Raw genomic sequence first — 21,037 nt, forward strand, 5'->3', positions numbered from 1 at the left:
CCAAAACAACTGCACCAAGATCATCAACTCCCAGAGAGCCGAAAAAAGCCCAGAGGAAAAAAAAAATTGCATTGTGTTAAAACTGTGTTCAACTGTAAGACACCAAACACAAAGGCTCCCCTTTCCTCATCTCAAACTCTACCCTCTTCTTCAAATTCCTTCAGAGATGTATTAGTTCTACAACCTCTGGCACGGCTCAAAAGATGAGGGACAGACTTTTTAGATCTCTGGTATTGTTTTCAACGTTACAAGACTAAAATGGAACAGAACCCAGAAACAGTCTCACATGACTTTGTATTTACCTATGTGCTGAACTTCCCAAACACAAGCTGAAAGCAGAATACTTCCAAAACTCAGGATACAAATGAAGACCCCTTCTATTAAACCTGGTCCCCTAAGTTTGGAAACTTCTACTGAAGACCTTTTTTTCCTTTGCTACAACCAGCAAGATAATTATCATAAGTCGATCTATCTCCCTTCCTCCCCCCCCCCTTTTCTTCTTTCAGCACTGGCATACAAACCATGCTATTTTAACTTCTTTCCTGTTCTCCCAGTTCTTCTGGAACATTTTATTTTCAACAGTCAACTCATTTGGAGAAGTGCCATGCTGAAGTTCAACCGTGTACAATGTTAACTGTGTCTCTGCCAGCAGCTGAGGACTTGCATCACACCACCTTCTCCAGCACCTCTTGATTAAACAACCCAAGTTCCTCTCTCTGAGAAGTTAGATGATGTTTAAGCAACCTCCACTCTCATCACGCTCCTTTCATTTCCCGCCCCCCATCTCAAAAATTATTCTCAATCTCCAAAGAGTAAGAAGGAATTTCTCATTCTCTCCTCAATTAACACTCAACACAACCCCTGCTCACCTCCTATGGGCCCACAGATTTCTTGATTGCTTAGTACCCTAGAGTGAAGAAACTGTTTGAAAAGCAAACAGGCATTTGGACTGATGAAGTTCAACATCTCTGCAGAAGCCAGCAATTAGAAGTTCATACTTGAACACATCTTGGATCAAGCATGCAAGTTAAGCAAATCATACCATTCTGGCACTGGTAGCAGACCATATTCATCCAGAACAAGCTCATAAAACACATAATCTCCTACTTCAAAGTAGAAAAATATCTGTTAAGAGTCAAAATATGAGGAACGTATTAGGAGTATTTCCATTATTTTTCTCCTAAAATGGATTGGACGTGTAACAAAATATAAAGAAATAAAATACATGTAACAACACAGACATCTTGGCCTTTGTAGACCTTTCTTGATCTGCAAAAAACAGGACCTCCTTCCTCCATCAGCAGCTTCTTCCAATCACTATTTCACTGGGGACTTTTGCATTTGTCCCCAGGTTTGCCTGGTGAAGCTTCAACACGGGACAATATTAGTTAAAGAGTAGTACACAGCCATTCACCACTTTCACACTTCCAAGTCCTTTTTATGCAATTTTTTACTTCAAAGCAGTGTTGTTCTGCCCATTTAAAGAAATTATCCACAACACCACACAGAGAAAGTGTCACAGTAAACTGAGGTAATCTTAATTTATATCGCAGCTCCACACATGTTGTTTGAAATAATAGGAAAACCCAATAGGAAATGTTGATTTACACTGGGTTTCTGGGAGTTCCAGACTTCAAGAGACATCTCTGGAGCTCTTCTGAAGTAATCTTCCTCAAACTGTAAGTTGTACTATTATAAGACTTAAGTTCTTCCCATTTCCTTTTTAAGGCTAAAATTAAACTTGCCCATTCCTTGGGGCCCAGAGGAACATCTGCCAGATGTCCAGACATCTATGTTGAACAATAGTCATCTACTTCTCAACTCCTCTTTTTAATCATCCTTTTATCAGTCTTCACAAAAGTCAATCCCCTTGTTAGTCAAAGTGTACAGTGCTAACGAATTTGTTATAAAGGTTACTGGATTGGAATGATGGTATTTTTTTTCCATTTTCACTTGCAGTTGCCCTACTTTCCCTTTCAAGCATCCCATTATGTACTCATGCTCTTCAGTCTAAGCATACACATTACCGTATTTTTAGTTTTCTTCTTGCAATAAAATAACATTTTTAATTATGGAAGGAAATTGTAAACATGACATCTTAAGTTTCTCATCAACATAATCTGGTGTGAAGCTAGTGAAAATGTAAAACAAAACCAAGTAATTCTTCAAGTATTTTTAAAGCAGTGGTTCATAAGCTATGTCTAGTAGGTGTGAGAAAAGTGATTAAGGAAAGCATATTTAAATACTGAGAATAAGGTACCAATGCTTGTTCTATGAGAGACTGGAACAATAAAAGGCTCTGTGTGCCTCAAACCAAAAGCAATTGAAAGCCACTGTCTGAAGAAATTTAAGCCTGATTAGGAGAAACATTCATGTCACCAGCATGGCATGAATTAAGATCATCTTTCTGGAGCTTCTTTAAAAAACAAAAACCAATGGGTTTGGGGGCTTTTTTTGTTTGTTTGTTTGTGATTTTTTGGGGGGGTAGAATTGTTTTGTGTTGTTTTGGGATTTTTTTATTTTTTATTTTTTAACAGAAGTTCTTCAGCTAGTATTTTGAAGGTGAACTTCAGTCTGTCTGGGCAGAACCACAGCAAGAAGCACCATTAACGAGAATACAATTCTCTGAAGAGGTTTCAGTCTCATAGTGAGGAAACACAGAAAAAAATACCAACAACAACAACAAAAAAAACCCCATTAAAACCACTGCAATGTTGTTTGGTTTTCTAGGGCGTAAGAGGCCCTCCCATAAAGATCCTGATCTTAAATCTCAGAGTTGTTCTTGGATTGCACACGCCACGTTCAAGGGCAGTGTATCTGCAGGGCACCCTGTAATGCCAGCACTGGGCTGACCTCTCCAGAAGTAAGAGGAGATTTCACAGCCCTGAACCACAAGCACTCTGCATACGGTCCATATAGGGGATGGATAGCTGGCATCCAACCCAAATAAACAAAGGTCAGTGGGCAATTTTTCAGTTTTATTTCAATGGCTGATTTAGACCTGTGAAGAGATTGCAAAAGGCATCAAAAACATCCCCTCGGGGTGGGGGGGGGTGGGGGAGAACCCAAAGCACTACAACAGCAGCACAAACAAACAAACAAACAAACAAAACCCCAAAACCAAAAGCAGTTAACCTCTCTTTTTGCCAAAACATAAGATTAAACATACCTGAAATGGTATGTTCCATGGCCTTCTTCTGAAAGATGGAGACAACCAGAGAATCTCAGTAATTTGGGTGACAGATCAGCAACCATTAGTAAGAAATGCACAGTTGATAAAGCAATATCCTTCCGAGGTATATTAGATTTGACATTAAAACATTTCTTTCACAGCAAAAACAAAACAAGGGCATTGATTCTAATCTCTAAGACGGATCTCAAGATCATCACCCGTCACTGCAATCCTCAAATCTTTCTGGTTTTCTGCACATCTGGGAGTGTGTTCTGATTCAGATTCACTGATCCCCCGTGCTGCAAACTTAACATCTTCCCGTATCTGTTCTTAAAACACCTCAGAGTAACCAATGTATGGACATCACTCACACCTTTCCATGGAGCTGTGCCTTCAAGCTCAGCAGCACTGCACCCCGGTATCCCTCTCGTGCATTTCAGGATGTATTCTCAATTTTTTGAGGAACTGCATCTACTGATGTGCAGATTTCAGTGGGTGGGAAAAGACCCGAGGCCTGCTTTGGGTCTACTCAAAATTGCTTCAGATTAAAAGGTGGATTAAAAACAAAGCACACAAATTCCTGCTCAACTCCTATCTCGCTTTAAAGATCTCAGGTTTCCATAATGACCTTAAAATCACAGTAAGAATGCTGTTTTAAGTTTTCAGGAAAAAAGAGTATTTTGTGACACCAAAAAGACAGCTGTGAAAACTGTTTTGCTTTTTCCAAGAGAAATTATGTATGTTATGATGCTCTGAGGAACCTACTAAAAGCTTGCCAGTATCACTTTAATGCAACCTAGTGAGTGGAGAGAAATATTCCATCTTAATTTAAAACACATCCAAAAGAAGGAATGCTCTTGAAAACGAGATGTTAAAAATCCCAAAAATTAGGCATCATCACCTAGGAAAAAAAGAGACATTTCATGATACCCTCTGGAAGAACCTGAGCAGCCTCAAGCTGCATGCACTTACCTCCAAACGCTTTCAGAAATCTAAAAATATATGCTTATATACACTATTTACTTGGCCAACTGATCAACCTCCAAAATCCTGTGGTCTTTAACCAAAGAAAAATATCTAGAAAGGTGACCTCCGCATGAAAGCATCAGAGAAAAAAAGCCTGAGGATGTGTTTCTCTGTGTGAAGGAGAATCTGAGCAATTTCCTCCAATCCTCATTTCCTGATAGCATGAAGACAGCGAGAAGACCCATCACAATGTTGTGCATTGAAAAATCTGAAGGGGAAAACCTTAGGGGGAAAAAATCATGATTAAGCCAGCTCCTGCCCAGCAAAGCCTCAAAACATGGAGAGACATCCACAATGTTAGGAGCACTTCCCATCTCAGCTTTGTCTACTCTCTCTCTCCTCCATTTTCTGGTGGAGCTAGAGAACATGACATGGCTTACCTGACTCAGATCACAGCTCTCTGCCAAACTAGTCACTTCCTCTTAGACATGCAAGCAGCTTCATGAGACAAACAGACCCCCACAGACGCACACACAAAAGCAGGAGCAGAAAGCACTCAAAACTTGGAGGTCTTTCCCCTTCCAAACACCAGAAAAACAAATGAAACTTTTCCCCCTTTCTCCCCCAAAAAGAGGGAGGTGAAGGGAAGGGGGGGAGGAATCCTATCAGATCACAACTACATGAAGCTCCAGGAGGATCTCTCTGTGTGGAGAATAGAAACCACAATGCTGAGAGGAGCCGGGGGGCACGGGGGGGGAAGGAGAAGGTTACTCCAGAAGACATAAAGAGCCTGTGGACTGTGTGTGTGCATGTGTGCGAGAGCGAGGAGAAGCTTTGTGTTGTGGAGCCTGGACTGGAACCAAAGCAGACAGCTTGCAAATGGAGGACAGGGAGATAAAGAAAGGGAAAAAGGGGGAGAGATAGGGAGAAACCTGCTCCGGGTGGGTTGAGAAAGGGGCAGGGGAGAAAGCGCCTTCTCCCTTGCCTGGTTTAAAGGTAGGGACATCGGGGAACTGAGCAAGTAGAAGTGGGCTCCTTCCCCTTCCTTTCTTCCCTTCTCGCTCTCTTTTCTCTCAAAGGAGAGCACAAGCGTGTGTAATGGCTCCTGCTCTCCAGCTGAACGCTGTCCTCCTCCAAGCCACCTCCTGCGGGCACCAGCAGCCCCCCAGCCCCGACGCCGCCGGGGACCCCCGCTTCCCAAGTCCAGGAGAGCCGCGGTGGGGGCACCACCGCCGGCGTGAGGGACCTGCCTCGCCAGCGGCCAGGGGCAGCCAGAGGGGACGAGGAGAAAGAGGAGGAGGGGGACAGTGGTTGGGAGAAAGAAAAGAAAGAAATAAAGAAATAAAGAAATAAAGAAAGAAAGAAAGAAAGAAAGAAAGAAAGAAAGAAAGAAAGAAAGAAAGAAAGAAAGAAAGAAAGAAAGAAAGAAAGAAAGAAAGAAAGAAAGAAAGAAAGAAAGAAAGAAAGAAAGAAAGAGAGAGAGAGAGAAAGAAAGAAAGAACGAAAGAAAGAAAGAGAGAGAGAGAGAGAAAACAAGAAAGAAAGAAAGAAAGAAAGAGAGCGAGAAAGAAAGAAAGGAAGAAAGAGGTCACCCGATTGCCTGGGTCGTGCCAGCACGGAGCTTTTCTCTCCTCCGTGTGTCTCCCGTCTCTGATCCAAGTCCACACGCACAGCACCATCCAGACCTCGCACACACACACATATCCTCTCAGGCACCCCCCACCCCGAAAGCTCGGCTGGTATCTCACTTATCTCCCCATATTTCCCCCCCCCCAACCCCCCCGTAATGCAACAACAAAAAATTAATTAACCGCCTTCCTCCTCCTCCCACCACCACCACCACCACCACCAGCACCTCCTCCTCTTCTCCTCCTCCATGCAAGAGACTTCTCTCTCAAACAAAACACCCCGCTCTCGCTCCCCTCTCTTCTCTTTTTTTTTTTTCTTCCTTTCTTTCTTCCTCCTTCCTCCGTTGACCGAATGAATGGATTTCAGAGGAAGGTGGTGGAGAGAAAGACGGACATAAAAGACCAAATAAAATAACACACGCACAGACACACAGACACACAGAGAGACACACGCACACACGCACAAACGAGAGATGATCTCTCCAATGCCAAACCAGAGATGGGTTTTAATTGCAAGAACTTACAGGAGCGTCCCGGCACTGCTGCTCTTGCTGCTGCCTCCTCTCCTCTCCTCTCCTCTCCTCTCCTCTCCTCTCCTCTCCTCTCCTCTCCTCTCCTCTCCTCTCCTCTCCTCTCCTCTCCTCTCCTCTCCGAACCTCTCCGAACCTCTCCGAACCTCTCCTCTCCGAACCTCTCCTCTCCGAACCTCTCCTCTCCGAACCTCTCCTCTCCTCTCCTCTTCTTCTCTGCCTAGCTCTTCTTGTTATTGTTGTGGAAGTTGTTTTGTGAGTCTCATGTGCTCCTTGCCAGGTCTCAGCAATGGAGGATCGCCATCTTTCCCTGCTTTCCCCCCCCCCCCTCTCTCTCTCCCTCTCCCTCTCTCTCTCTCTCCTTCACTGGTTTGCTGCAGCTGCAGATGACCTGAGATATCCGTCTCTCTCTCTCTCTCTCTCTCTCACCCTCTGTGTCTCTCTCTGAATAATGAGCAACCAGAGGGAGAGAGAGAAAGAAGACAATCTCCTCTCCTACCACACAAAACGCAAGAGCACCAGGGGGTGCAAGAATCCTTTCTAACAACAACAACAACGTGTAGGGGAAGAGGAGGAAAAAGAGAAAGAAAAGAGAAGAAAAGAGAGGAGGAAAAGGCAAGAAGAAAGAGGAGGGAGATGGAAGAGGAGGGGGGAAAGCAAGCAAGCAAGCGAGAGAGAGATCCAGCAGGCAGACAGATGGAAGAGAAGATGGTAGTGATAGAGGAGGAGGTGTTGAAGATGAAGGAGATTAAGAGGAGGAAGGTGGTAACAAAAGTTAAGGTTTGGGACACTGAATCACTCACAGGCCAGGGAGGAGGAGAAGAAGGGAGAAAGATCTGAAGATCTTCCCCTTCCAAGCTGTTGCCTTCACAAAGCTTCCAGTGCAGGAGCGCTCAGCAGCCCCTGCGATGCTGGGGGAGCCGCTGGGATGGAGCGCTCTGCTGGGTCATAGCTCTCTTCCAGCCATGACAAAAACCGGTTTCTGCATGCAGATCTGCCCCCGAGGTGATCCCTCAGACACATCCATCTAGAGGCTAATCTTCCCTGAGCAGGGTAAAGAACATAAATGGAGCTGGAGGTTGCAAAGTATAAAACCAGATCTACCACGTGGTTGGTTTTTAATCCCCCTTCCAGCTCGCATTTGATGTGGAGAAAGGACACTCAAATTGTCCATTTCTGGCACGTATTTTGAAGTCTACTCCTGGAAATAAAGACAGTCATCTCCAGGTTTTTTATTTCTCACAAGCATTTGGGAGAAAAGAGAGCTTGTACTACTATCACCAAAATCACTTCCTACATTGGTGAAACGGTTTTTGGCCTCAAAATAAAATAAATAATTCCACTTAAAATAACTTTTATGCCTCCCAACACCTAGTTGTCTGCCTCTTTGTGACTGATTATTTAAAACCGTGGAAACTAACGATCAAGGCTCACAAAGAAAGGTATCTGGGTGATGAAGGCAAGCAGACAAAGACAAAGCGGCTGTAGCCTGCATTTTTATTTAGTCTCGTTTCTATTAAGCATTGTCCTGAGCTACTTCTTTTCCTCGACACCCCCACCTCAGCGCAAATCCCCCCCCTCCCCTCCAGTCTTCCCCCAGCACCAGGTCAGATTCTTTCTGGGGTTATGTCTAGCGGGGAAAGGGGGATGGGGGTGGAGGGGCGGGAGGAATTAGGGTTTACGTGCAGACTCAGTAAATCAATACGCGGGAGTGAGGCAAAATCAATTTGAGCACAAGGGCATGACTGGTATTGGAACATCAGTGGGGTTTCTCGAGCTCTCCAGCTCCGCAGTTTTGCATGGGCTGGAAGAGAGACTAGAACCACGGGTGGAGGGGGAGATCCTGCCCTGCTCCGAGGAAGTTACTTATGAGTGGTGAACCTGAGGTGATCTCCTGGAAATTTCTGAGTTCACGTTTTACTGACTCTGGAAGAAGTCAAGCATGTTAGAACTTCATTGTCTCTCTCAGCTCAGCTGAAGACCAAAAGCAAGAATAGTAACCATGGCAAGAAAAAGAAATAAAATAAAATAAAATAAAATAAAATAAAATAAAATAAAATAAAATAAAATAAAATAAAATAAAATAAAATAAAATAAAATAAAATAAAATAAAATAAAATAAAATAAAATAAAAATCGGTCAACCCAGGTACTGGTCAAATATTAAACCCATGCACCCTCCGATCTTCCCATCCGCAAGAATTCCGTGAGTACAAAGCACACATGCAGGACCTCTCCCATTAAATCTTCATTTTCTTTGAGCCGTGCAAGTTAATGACTAAACAGGAGAAAGATCTTCTCCCTCCTCCTCCTCTTCCTCCTCCTCCTCCTCCTCCTCCTCCTCTCCCCTCTTTCCGCTCCCCCCGTCCACCCCAAACAAGTGCTGTGAGAAATGGGAGGAAGGATAATATCTGGGCAGAAGGAGCACTGTTGGATTTAGAGAATCCTTCTTAAGGAAAAGGGGGGAAAAAACACCAAAACTGAGGGTTCCTACTAAGACTACTGGTTTCATGCCGACAAACGGAGCGGACACCTCCTAAGAAGCTGATAAAAGAACATTAAGGAAAAGGGAGGGACTGTCTTTACGGCTGCCAGAATGTGCATGTGTTCTGCCTGCAATTTTCTATAAATCATCCTCATCGCAGGAAAGAGAGCGCCTTGGCTTTGCAATCTTTGACGTACCACCAACGCCGAGACAGATAATTCACCTCTTTGTCTCTCAGCCTTATATTTTAAATTTAAAACCCAAGCAAACAAACAAACAAAAACAAAAGGGGGGGGGGAGCAAACCGGGGGGGGGAGAAAAAAATAAAAAAAATAAAATTAAAAGAGAGCGAGAAAGAAAGAAAGAGCAACCCACAACCACAAAACACGTTACTTCTGACCAGAAAGAAAGGAACTGGATCTTCCTGGAGATAGTCTGGAAGTGTTTTCCCGCCCTATCCCCCCGGTCCTGGGGCGGGGGGGAGGGGGAGTCGCTCCCTGCCGGGTCCCGGGGGAGCCCCCTGGGCACGGCGGAGCTCCGGGCGCGCCCCCGCCGCTCTCCGGCCGGAGGAGCTCGGGGTGGCCGCAGGAACCGCGGCTCCCTGGGGCACAGCTGGGGGGCACGGCCCGGGGGGCTGCTCCCCAGGGCTCCGCGGCTCCATAACTTCCTCCTGCAGGATTCCTGCCGTCCCCACCGCGCTCCGAGCGCCGCCGGGGACAGCCCGCAGAGAGGTGGACACGCTGGGCTCCGAGGAAGCGGACACCGGGGAAAAGAGGAGGGGGGAGCATCCCCGGAGACCCCCGAGCCCTCGGACCGCTGGTTTCGCTTAGGAACCGGCATTTGTGGCTACCGAGAGGAGGGGGGCGAGCCCGGAGGGTGCGGGACCCTCGGCTGGTGGTGGGCGTGCGGGGGTCCCTCCCCGCTGCCGCGCCCGGCAATGAGGAGGTTAATCGTGCTGACAGCCCCCTGATCTTAATTACCACGGCGGGATAAGTGTCCCATTAGGGGCCATGAGGACAGTTTGGTCCCCTCGGGGTGCTGGCATTTGGGTCGCCGGGGGACAGAGCCCACGGCAGCCCCGCTCCCCAGCCGGGGGTGGGAAGCTAGAGGGGAACTTCATCTTCTCCCTGTCTTCCCAACAAAGGTGGTGTCCCACCGCCGTGTTGGTGTGAAGCCAGAGGAAAAAGGATGGTCTTGGTTTTAAATAAAAAAAAAATAAATAAATTAAGCCTTTTTGCTCATTGATCTGAGGTAGATGGTCGATGTTCCCCACCATGTAGCCAGGGGAGGGAAAAGCCGGGGGTGGGAAAGGAAAACAACAACAGACAACAACCCAACAAACACAAACATTTTCCCAGCCTCTCGGACTGACTGCATCTTTCCTCACGCAGAAAATCTGACCAGCCTGAGCCTGATCCCAAGCATTTCGTCCCTAAATCTGGGGCTCTGTGATGTGTGATGGGTCAGGTTTGCGTGGCGGTGGCTGACACCTGCATCCTGCAGCCCATGGGGTGAGCCCCAAGGTAGCGAGAGCACAAGCAGAGGGGTGAGAAGACAGCTTGGAGAGGTCAAGATGATGCTATTCTGACTTTCCTTTCCCCCTAGCCCACTCCTCCCAGACAAACCTGTTTCTCCACGGGGTCTGATTAGCTTCTCAGAATGGCAAACTGGTACGTTCAGCATGGACAGTGGACACAGCCTTAGTGAGCAGGAGACATCAGGAAAGCAATGTGGAAAATAAGACACTGAAAGCACAATCTTTGTGCACAGTCAGCAGTGAAGCACTGTCGTTAAAGTCCATTCACAGAACTGGAAGTGGCTTCTCTTTTTTCCTTCCCAGATTTGGAAGAATCTCTTCCTACAACAAGTTTGTAGGAACTTTTATTTATTTTCCTCTTCTTCACAGCTGTTTCATTGTACCAGACCTAGGCTTCAGAATCCTTATGCAAGAAGCAAGTAAGTATTGTATCAGCTGGCTGAACAACTAAATACCAGTCTGTCTGTAGAATATTATGTTCTCCAGCTATTGAGAGAATTTCACTTTCCTGTCTAAAAAAGATTAGTAATGTGCTGATCTGACCTTTACCCTGGTAACTCTCTTATTTTTTTAACCTCTAAGAGTTTCCTTATTGTGAAAGGATTTTGAGGAGAAGCTGGTTGTCTGGAAGTGCTGAAGTCTTGCTCTGATCTATGAAAGACAAGAGATATCTCATCAAGAAAAGTTTCTTTAAGCAAGTACTCTTGTAGAAGACAGTGTGTTCAAAAAGGTTTACATGTAAATAGTGCAAATTTAGGCTGTAGAAGAACTCTTCAGAAAATCCTCCTATTAGAACATAAAAGTTTTAGCCAGCTAACAAAATTTGAAACGCTTTTTTTTTTTAAAGCCTGGCGAGCTCAGTCTGAAATCTCCAAGAGCAAGCTCTTCAAGGTGAGATCACTTTGTCTGCAAGGACACCCTAGAATGTAGTACACATATTGAAAACCCATAGAAAGATGTATTTTTATGTTGCTGAGAATGCTTAAGAGAAGTGCACTGGTGAGGACCATGCTCATGATATTGGAAGTCACTCCTTTCTTTGATAGATGCATAAGTGGCAATTATTAGAAATAGAGGTTTTGCTCCTTTGAGGAAGCTGAATCTTTGGCAGTCAAATGCTTGGGTAAACTCACAGTTGGGTTTTTATACCTGCCCCTGGTGTTCCTCAGAAACTCTTCACTAGGAACAGGACTCAAGAAATCACTTTGCAAAGAGAACCAGTCCTTCTCCAAAACCTTTTAACTGAGGCGTGAGAGGGGAATAATGGATGTGTGGTGTTGGCAGGCTGTGGTAGACCACAAGGTGGGTTTGGTGAGTACCACAGGTCACACTTCCCCAGCCTCAGAACATGTCTAAAAGTACAGGCAGCAGAAAAACTTGTATTTAGGGACCAGTGAAACTGGCAGAAGAGTTAACGAAAAGTAATTCCTTCAGGTGTTAAAATTAACTGGGTTGGAACCAAACTGAACACATCCGTTAGTCACTAAAACGTGAACCACAAATGGCCCTAGATCTTTATTAAGTAATTTGTTGTCATGTATCCACTCTTCAATGATAGGTTTGATTTAATAAAATAATAGAATGCAGTCTAGTCAAAAGGATGTTTTATCCACCACTGGAATACAAGCAACAAACTGACTTTGCAAAAATCTGCAATTACCATAACAAGGATTTCTAAGCAACTAAAAGCACATCCTGACTTCACTTACTGCTAAAAAGCAGTGACCATGAAGCTTAATCAAATTCACTTTTTTTTCCACTTTTGAAATCTCTAGAAGCAAAATATTCTTTGCTGTAGGTGCAAATTAAGTTTTATGAAATTCAGTCCTTCAAAAGACACAGCTGGATTTCATTTACCTTCAGCATGTCTTTAGATGGAGTCAATGAGATTGAAACTGCAGTCATTTTTACATCATCTGACCTCTGGACAATGACAACAGTTTGCTGGTTGGAATATGGTATCCCAGTATTGCATTATGCTCACTGCTAAGAAGACTTCAGGAGAGAAACATTTTGATTTTGTCTTCAGAAGGGAGAGGTACTGAGTGATTTGTGAAATGATTTTGAATTTATGGGTGAGATACAAATGGTTTCTGGCTATATTTATTTACTGGTCATTTTCAGTGTGTGTCCCCCTCCTCAGGTATTTTACTAGATCTATGCAATTCAATACAAATCTATTTTTGCTTGTATACCCTTGAGAAAAGCATTTTTTTTTTTTTTTTTTTCCCCCAACACCTAAATACAACTCTTGCATCTCTTGATATGTCTCTCTAACACCTTGGTATTTTTAAAACTTAAGCTCTCAAATACCAGCCAAACAATTTTTATTCTGTGTGTCCTAATCTACCTGTATAATATACAGCCTCCAAAAGGCTTGAGTTCCCCTTCCCAGCCAGTTTCTCTGATGCCTAGTTTTTCTAGACACACCATAAAATTGATCAAGGCTGTCTCTGGCTTTGTAGGGAAGTACCTGCTACCACAGAATAATCTGTCTGGTATATGCAGTTTGATGACATTTTTATTGATACATTACAAAGTTAGCCCAAGTTTCTTCTTTTGAAGCAACTCCAGTAGATATTTTTGTTGCCTGTGGACGGATTTCAGGCGTAGTTGATTTCCCATCTTGCGTGCCTTTGAAGATATAAAAAGGAAACAATGTATTTTATCTTCTACTTTTTTGAACTACTTCAGTTTATAGTTTGTTTCCTAATGAAGTTGTTTCTTCATCAGCTTTTGCTGAAGTCCCAGTGGTACCCCTGGGTCAATTCCAGTTCATTTTCCCTGGGAGCAGAGGGATGCACACTGCAGAAAGTGGAACATTGCTGAAGTGCCTGCCAAAGCTCTATTCTTCTAACAATGTCATTTGTTTTGGGCACACCTTTCCTCTCTCTGAGCTTGTCACTGCCCCTGCTACTCTAGAGAGGTTTTGACAAAATCCCTCTGAAGATTTTAGTTAAGGTTTTAAATCTGTGACCAGCACAAAATCAAGGTCTTCCTCATCCCGTTGCTGGCCATTCATCTCTGCTAAAGATCGAATTTTCCCTAATCCCATGTGTATACGGCACTTTTAATTTTTTTTTTTTTCGCTATTCCACATCTCCAAATGATCAGCCAAATCCTCAGCTGATGCAATTTGGCTGGCTTCATTGACTCCAATGGATAAACTGCTAATTTAAACCTTCTGCTTGGCTCATTCTTGCATCTAATTGGGTTAATAATCTTTACCAATTCCTTTCAGTAATTTAGAGATTTCTCTTTTTACTTGTAGGTGTTATGTATTGAAATGACATCTTACTCCCCATTGGTGTTTTATCTGTGGTACAGTGATAGCTCATAAAGCCTTGATCTGTTTTTAAGAATTACATTTCTTCTCTGCTCCCTTTTCTGATCTCTCCAGAGTTAGTCTCCTAATGCCCATCCTGACCTCCTTTATTTTATACAACAATTTTGCTGAGCTTCTCTTTGCATTAATTTATTTTAATATGCTGTATTCCAAAGGAGTCCTTCTTCTGCAACATCTCACCTACACTTGTGTTGTGACAATTACATAGAAGGCATTTTTTCCAGTTTTTGTCTTCACAGCAATTGTGTTCTGTAGAATAATTGAAGATGCACCATTTGTGGTGTGAGTTCATGTTTACAGTGATTGCATTGCAGACTGATCTAGTCAGGGATAGCCAATCCTATTGTCATGAAATGTAACCTCATATTTAAGGAGACTGGTCCTACAGTGTATATTAAAAAAAAATAAAAAAATTCAAATATATTTCATAACTAATGGACATCCTTACTTATCTTTTGACTGCACATCGTAATGTTTTTTACACTAACATGTGGAAACAGCTGGGTACACTTTGCTTCCTTTTTTTGCTAGCACATAAAACATCAGGATTTTCCAGTTATTTTATGGAAACCCAGGCTTTTGAGGTGTCTGGGTGGATCCCCTTAATAGGGAGAGGGTAGGACAAAAGAAAGATGCAGAAAAGAACACACACAAAAAAGTCCATAAATAGTACCAGCACACTTGGAAAAAAATCCTCACCTATAATTGCAAAAATATTCCAGCATCCCATTCTGTCTTCAGAAAGGTAACAATTATTTATACATATCAGTCTCTATGTAAATGCCACCTGTCCAATCAATATATTAATATTTGAATTAATTTCAAAAGAAGATGGCAGAAAAAAAAAGCCATCATTTCCTCAGTAATGAACTAATTTATCTGAAAATCTGACAACTGCAAGTGGGTGGTACTCTTTTCGGTGTAGTCTTTCTAAAGATATAGCTGCAATCAAGCTGGTACTTATTATTCTAATAGTAAAACATGCCGAGCATCAAAACTTGACATGGAATGCAATGAGAAGTGATATAATTGAGCAGAGATTTAGCAGATTTGTTAGTTATATTATTGTGAGTGTGATTTCTGCTCTGGGTCCTGGAAAGTTTATACACAGGGAAGGGAAGGGAAGGTGCGGGAAGGGAAGGGAAGGTGCGGGAAGGGAAGGGAAGGTGCGGGAAGGGAAGGGAAGGTGCGGGAAGGGAAGGTGCGGGAAGGGAAGGGAAGGGAAGGGAAGGGAAGGGAAGGGAAGGGAAGGGAAGGGAAGGGAAGGGAAGGGAAGGGAAGGGAAGGGAAGGGAAGGGAAGGGAAGGGAAGGGAAGGGAAGGGAAGGGAAGGGAAGGGAAGGGAAGGGAAGGGAAGGTGCGGGAAGGGAAGGGAAGGTGCGGGAAGGGAAGGTGCGGGAAGGGAAGGTGCGGGAAGGGAAGGGAAGGTGCGGGAAGGTGCGGGAAGGGAAGGTGCGGGAAGGGAAGGGAAGGGAAGGGAAGGTGCGGGAAGGGAAGGGAAGGTGCGGGAAGGTGCGGGAAGGTGCGGGAAGGTGCGGGAAGGTGCGGGAAGGGAAGGGAAGGGAAGGGAAGGGAAGGGAAGGGAAGGGAAGGGAAGGGAAGGGAAGGGAAGGGAAGGGAAGGGAAGGGAAGGGAAGGGAAGGGAAGGGAAGGGAAGGGAAGGGAAGGGAAGGGAAGGGAAGGGAAGGGAAGGGAAGGGAAGGGAAGGGAAGGGAAGGGAAGGGAAGGTGCGGGAAGGGAAGGGAAGGGAAGGGAAGGGAAGGGAAGGGAAGGGAAGGGAAGGGAAGGGAAGGGAAGGGAAGGGAAGGGAAGGGAAGGGAAGGGAAGGGAAGGGAAGGGAAGGGAAGGGAAGGGAAGGGAAGGGAAGGGAAGGGAAGGGAAGGGAAGGGAAGGGAAGGGAAGGGAAGGGAAGGGAAGGGAAGGGAAGGGAAGGGAAGGGAAGGTGCGGGAAGGGAAGGGAAGGGAAGGGAAGGGAAGGGAAGGGAAGGGAAGGGAAGGGAAGGGAAGGGAAGGGAAGGGAAGGGAAGGGAAGGTGCGGGAAGGGAAGGGAAGGTGCGGGAAGGGAAGGGAAGGGAAGGGAAGGGAAGGGAAGGGAAGGGAAGGGAAGGGAAGGGAAGGTGCGGGAAGGGAAGGTGCGGGAAGGGAAGGTGCGGGAAGGTGCGGGAAGGGAAGGTGCGGGAAGGGAAGGTGCGGGAAGGTGCGGGAAGGGAGGGAAGGGAGGGAAGGGAGGGAAGGGAAGGGAAGGGAAGGGAAGGGAAGGGAAGGGAAGGGAAGGGAAGGGAAGGGAAGGGAAGGGAAGGGAAGGGAAGGGAAGGGAAGGGAAGGGAAGGGAAGGGAAGGGAAGGGAAGGGAAGGGAAGGGAAGGGAAGGGAAGGGAAGGGAAGGGAAGGGAAGGGAAGGGAAGGGAAGGGAAGGGAAGGGAAGGGAAGGTGCGGGAAGGGAAGGGAAGGGAAGGTGCGGGAAGGGAAGGGAAGGGAAGGTGCGGGAAGGGAAGGGAAGGGAAGGGAAGGGAAGGGAAGGGAAGGGAAGGGAAGGGAAGGGAAGGGAAGGGAAGGGAAGGGAAGGGAAGGGAAGGGAAGGTGCGGGAAGGGAAGGTGCGGGAAGGGAAGGGAAGGGAAGGGAAGGGAAGGGAAGGGAAGGGAAGGGAAGGGAAGGGAAGGGAAGGGAAGGGAAGGGAAGGGAAGGGAAGGGAAGGGAAGGGAAGGGAAGGGAAGGGAAGGGAAGGGAAGGGAAGGGAAGGGAAGGGAAGGGAAGGGAAGGGAAGGGAAGGGAAGGGAAGGGAAGGGAAGGGAAGGGAAGGGAAGGGAAGGGAAGGGAAGGGAAGGGAAGGGAAGGGAAGGTGCGGGAAGGGAAGGGAAGGGAAGGGAAGGGAAGGGAAGGGAAGGGAAGGGAAGGGAAGGGAAGGGAAGGGAAGGGAAGGGAAGGGAAGGGAAGGGAAGGGAAGGGAAGGGAAGGGAAGGGAAGGGAAGGGAAGGGAAGGGAAGGGAAGGGAAGGGAAGGGAAGGGAAGGGAAGGGAAGGGAAGGGAAGGGAGGGAAGGGAGGGAAGGGAGGGAAGGGAAGAGGGAAGTTAAGAGGGAAGGGAAGGGAAGAGGGAAGGGAAGAGGGAAGGGAAGGGAAAAGGGAAAAGGGAAAAGGGAAAAGGGAAAAGGGAAAAGGGAAAAGGGAAGCGAATCTAAAAAGAAAATAAAGAAATGAAAAATAAAGGTTCCTATTTTACTTGATTGCAAGTAGTAGCCAGAGAAGGGGATTCTGGAGAAGGTTGAGAGTCACGTATTCCTACTTAGTGGTGGTATCTGGGACAGGTTGAAGGGGACATCATGGATATTTGGAAATGCAGCACAACTGATTGTGGCAAAGTGGGGAACCAAGGTTAAAGTTTTTCAGAACAGCCACAAAAATATTCATAGTTTCATGGAAAACAGTAAGAGTTCATGTTTTGGATAGAAGAATGAGGGCAATAGCAAGTTTGCAGCTTTTCAGAAGGAAAATGAGATAAATTATATATCTAGGGTACATAATCAGGTTTATTCTGCAGCCTGCAGTTAGCACCAGTTCAGTTTAGTTTTCACTGAAAATTGCTCTGTCTCTGGACTGGATTATCATACTTGTTGCTGCTTGCCTGTTCTGTTCTCAGTGTTGTTTTTTTTTGCTGCAGGTGCTGTTGCCTGTGGAAGCTTCTCCCTGGTGCCCGCTTGTTCTCCAAGGTCCAAGTGTGCATGTTGTATAACGTGTTTCTAGTCATTGTGACTGCAAATTAAATTCTGATAAATGTGCTTCAAACACAGCTGATGCAGGTACTTGTGAGTCTGCAGAGAGCCTGGAGCAATAGCTCCAAGAGGTTTGGACCTTTGCATTCATCTCAGTATGTTCTTAAATTGTCATTCTTCACATTCCTCTAACTCAAACATCAGCTTTAGAGCTGGGTTCACATGTTTAACTGTTTCTGTTTTGATCATTTCATAGAAGCCCTCTGAAGTTTTTATTCCCTAATTTCAAAGTATTTCTTGTGCCCTCCAGGTGTGAAAGCCCAGAGCTGCAGTGATATCTATTTTCCCTCTTGACAACTTTCAAGCTGCAAATGGGAATTTCCAGTGCAAGAAGCCACCCATGGCATACTAGGGGAAAAAAAAAAAAAAAAGGACTCCAATAAATTTTGGATAATAAATTAAGTAGGTAGGTTTGCCTACCTACGTAATTGTCCGTGGGATTAATGTACTGAGTGATTGCCTTCATAGCCAGTTACTCACGAGTTTCAGTGTCTTCAGTGTAAAATCAAGCTGCCATGCAATTTCACTGCAACAAGAATCCTTTGGCACACCTAGTTAGGTGTGGTTTGCTTGGTGAGGAGCTCAAAATGCCTTTTACTGGGTCTTGCACTCCTGGACAGCTGGTGTCCAGCAAAACCAGTTTTGTTCCACCAAATGCTACCTGATGGGCTGATCAGTTATCAATTGTCAGCAGCTTAGTGGTCCAAGAGTTTATTCAAACATCCATCCTCCTTTACTGTTAAGTCCTTACGTTAAACAATTGCTCTTTGTCCCTTGGCTGAGGGGAGAGGGGGTTGAAGGGCGGAGCTGAGGAGCTGTGAATCCCAGGAGATGGACACTTGGCATTCCCAGGAGATGGACACTTGGCATTCCCAGGAGATGGACACTTGGCATTCCCAGTGCAGCTCCTGTCTCAGCATTCAGCACCAGGAGCCCATTTTCCCAGCTAACCTGTTCATAAGCTGCTTCAGCTTGGTCTTCCCCTGCAAGCAGGACTGAAAGCCATCTTCAGGCTAAGCTCTGAGATAGCCACAGTTTAGCCTGATGGGTAAACTGTGCCAGCTTCATGCTTTCACTCTCATAAGGATTTCTTTGCCTTGCTAAGGCCTCGTCTGCATCAGGAAATGAACCAGCCAAGCTCTTGTAGTATCATTATTTCACTATAACCAGTCCGTTTCCTGTGTAGACAAGCCCTTAAGACTAATCTTCTTCCCTGACCCACAACCCCAGTTGCAGAGGCCTTGGAATATGTTTTGGAGCCTCATTTCACTCCCAGTTTATGAAGCCTGCCAAACCTTTTCATTTTGTTCAAGGCTTCCTGCCATTTCAGTGTTGGAACCCATCTGATTCCAGATCTTTTGCCCACCAGCCAAGGAGTTTCAGCCAAGCCACATACATCCTGCCACCAGGATGCTCCTACTGTGCCAAGCTCAAAATCCTCCTCAGTTCTTCTGTCCCTGCATATCTAACCTTGTTCAAACATCAGCCACTTGAGGAGTGGGCATTTTGAGGCCAGAATGCAAAGGTTTGGAGGTCTATTATTTTTTCCTCATTGTTAATTTTCACAAATGGACACAGAGGTGCCTGCTCCTAGAGAGTTCTGTGATATAAAGACACCAATACTCTCCACTGTCTCTAATGTTGCCTTACAAAATCGAGAAATTCCATCATTCCTATTCAATCCTTTTCATAGTTTAACCATCGAACACTGATTTTTTCATCAATTTACCTCTGTGAAAATAGCAGGCAAGATGACATTTTTTTCTGCAGTCCTTATTTCATGGTTTTCTATATCCCATTGTTCTTGTTTTAAGTTATTTTACAAGTCATTAAATTACATGAAAAGAAAACACAAGACACCAGAACACCTAAGAGATTTGCAGTGATGCAGATAGATGCATCTTATGAAGACACCTAAATGCAAGTACTCACCACAGGGTGAATAGTTTTTTTTTGCATTTTGTAGTTTTCAGTTTTAATAAGTCTGACCCACTATTCCTAATTTTTTTTTTTTAAATTAGATTCCAAGCCAGACCAGCAAGATAAAGTTTATATATATGCAGTTTTTAGCGTTGTGGGCATGCACTATAAAAAGAAGATTGCAAGAGACACGAAAAAGTTTCACTGTACAGCAGTAATTCTTCTTGCTGTGTAAAATTCAACAGTACGAAAGAATCCCACTGCTTGAATGCTCTCGGGTGGGAAGTGCAGTAACTCGTGCTCATCCCTTTACTGGGGGAAAAAAAGAAATAAAAAAATCAGTCACTACATCAAGATCACAGTCCTGGCTGTTTTCCTCATGATTTCAGCCTTGCTTCTGCCAAGTTCTGTCAGGGCCTTCTGCTTACCTAAAATCTCCTAAAATCTCCACTGCTGGCAGTGCCTGTCAGCCAGGTGTGTCCTCCCTCATTTGTCCCATCCCTTGGGGACCACAGTGAGGAGCAGCATCCCTGTGTCCTTCACAAGGACCTGCTCTCCAGCAGGGCTGGCTGTGCCCACCGCCCCAGAGGGACACATTTATCTCCACTGGGACTGGAGGAAGGGATGTCTCCCTCCTTCCAGCCTTTCATCCTGCTCTACTAGCCCTTCTCAGCTCATTTTTCTCCACTGGGCACTTGAGGTTGAAATCAGAGCTGGGAAGGGCCTTGGAGACCAAAGATGTGACCTGGAACAAAGTATTGGAACAAAGTATTGGAACCAAATGCTGTACAGATGAGGAAATGTGTGTCTAGAGGGCCATCAACTTCTTTCCTGTCTCAAAAAAAGTGTTTGTGAAAGGTAAAAAAAGCACTCAGGTTTTGAAATGTGAATGCTGTTGATCATTTTCTTTGGTTTATTAAGAAATGCTCTTGCAGGTGAGGACAAAAATCAAATTAATCCATTCCCTGTTACTGGTGGCTCTTTTCCCTGAGATCTTGGGAGCATAAATCATTCCCTATTCTCTCCTTTTCTCTGAAACATAAGAGAACAGGATTTCAACAGATCTTCCTGAGAAACATGGGTTGTATTGGGTCACTTCAGCTATGCAATGGAAAACAAACCTATTCTAAAATATTAAAAGACACACCACAAAAGGCCACCAATTAATCCAGGCACTTCTTCAGGTTTCTTTTCATTAATCACTGTACTATTTTTAATGGCCACTAAGTAAAATTGTCAGGAAAACAAACTTTTTAAATTCAAGTGAGGTTGGATAACCACAAATTATTCTTACTCTGGCATCCACAAGCACCTAACCTCACCTCCTGTGGGAAAGAGGGGTACAAACCACACTGCTGATGCTCTGATTTCTGCACAAATACCTCTGACACCTGGAGAGTCCCTCACACCCAGGCCCTGTCCTTCAGCAATTGGTGGGGCTGGCTGCAGCAGGCGTGCTGGAAATTGAATTGCCAAATATAGGAAACAATTTGTGGGAAAATGAATGCTAGTCATGTTTGATCAGTCTGGAAGACACCTTTCATAAGCAGCAAAGTGTCCTGAGCTGCAGCCTGGTCCTATCCAGAGTTTTTCAGCCCTGTCACTGTCTCACTCCTGTTTTGTTGAAGAGGTGAAGATGGTGTAACAACAGCAAGTGTTGCTTGAGGAGGACATTTCTGCCTCATTG

General features: G+C 45.1%; 1 protein-coding gene across 5 annotated transcripts in view; it reads right to left on the reverse strand.

The window, feature by feature from the left end:
• ZNF462 (zinc finger protein 462) overlaps positions 1 to 6,344 on the reverse strand; it is an 88,083-nt gene extending 81,739 nt beyond the window's left edge. Inside the window, exon 1 of one of the 5 annotated variants that reach the window (XM_058825775.1) lies at positions 6,291 to 6,344. The gene's annotated coding sequence lies outside the window, so the exon portion shown is untranslated. Of the gene's footprint in view, positions 1 to 5,730; positions 5,885 to 5,993 lie in introns of those variants that run through there. The other 4 variants (XM_058825776.1, XM_058825778.1, XM_058825774.1 and 1 more) reach the window with 4 other exon arrangements.
• Positions 6,345 to 21,037: the final 14,693 nt, after the last annotated feature.

This window comes from Poecile atricapillus, chromosome Z (genome assembly GCF_030490865.1).
Source record: "Poecile atricapillus isolate bPoeAtr1 chromosome Z, bPoeAtr1.hap1, whole genome shotgun sequence".
Lineage (NCBI taxonomy): Eukaryota > Metazoa > Chordata > Aves > Passeriformes > Paridae > Poecile > Poecile atricapillus.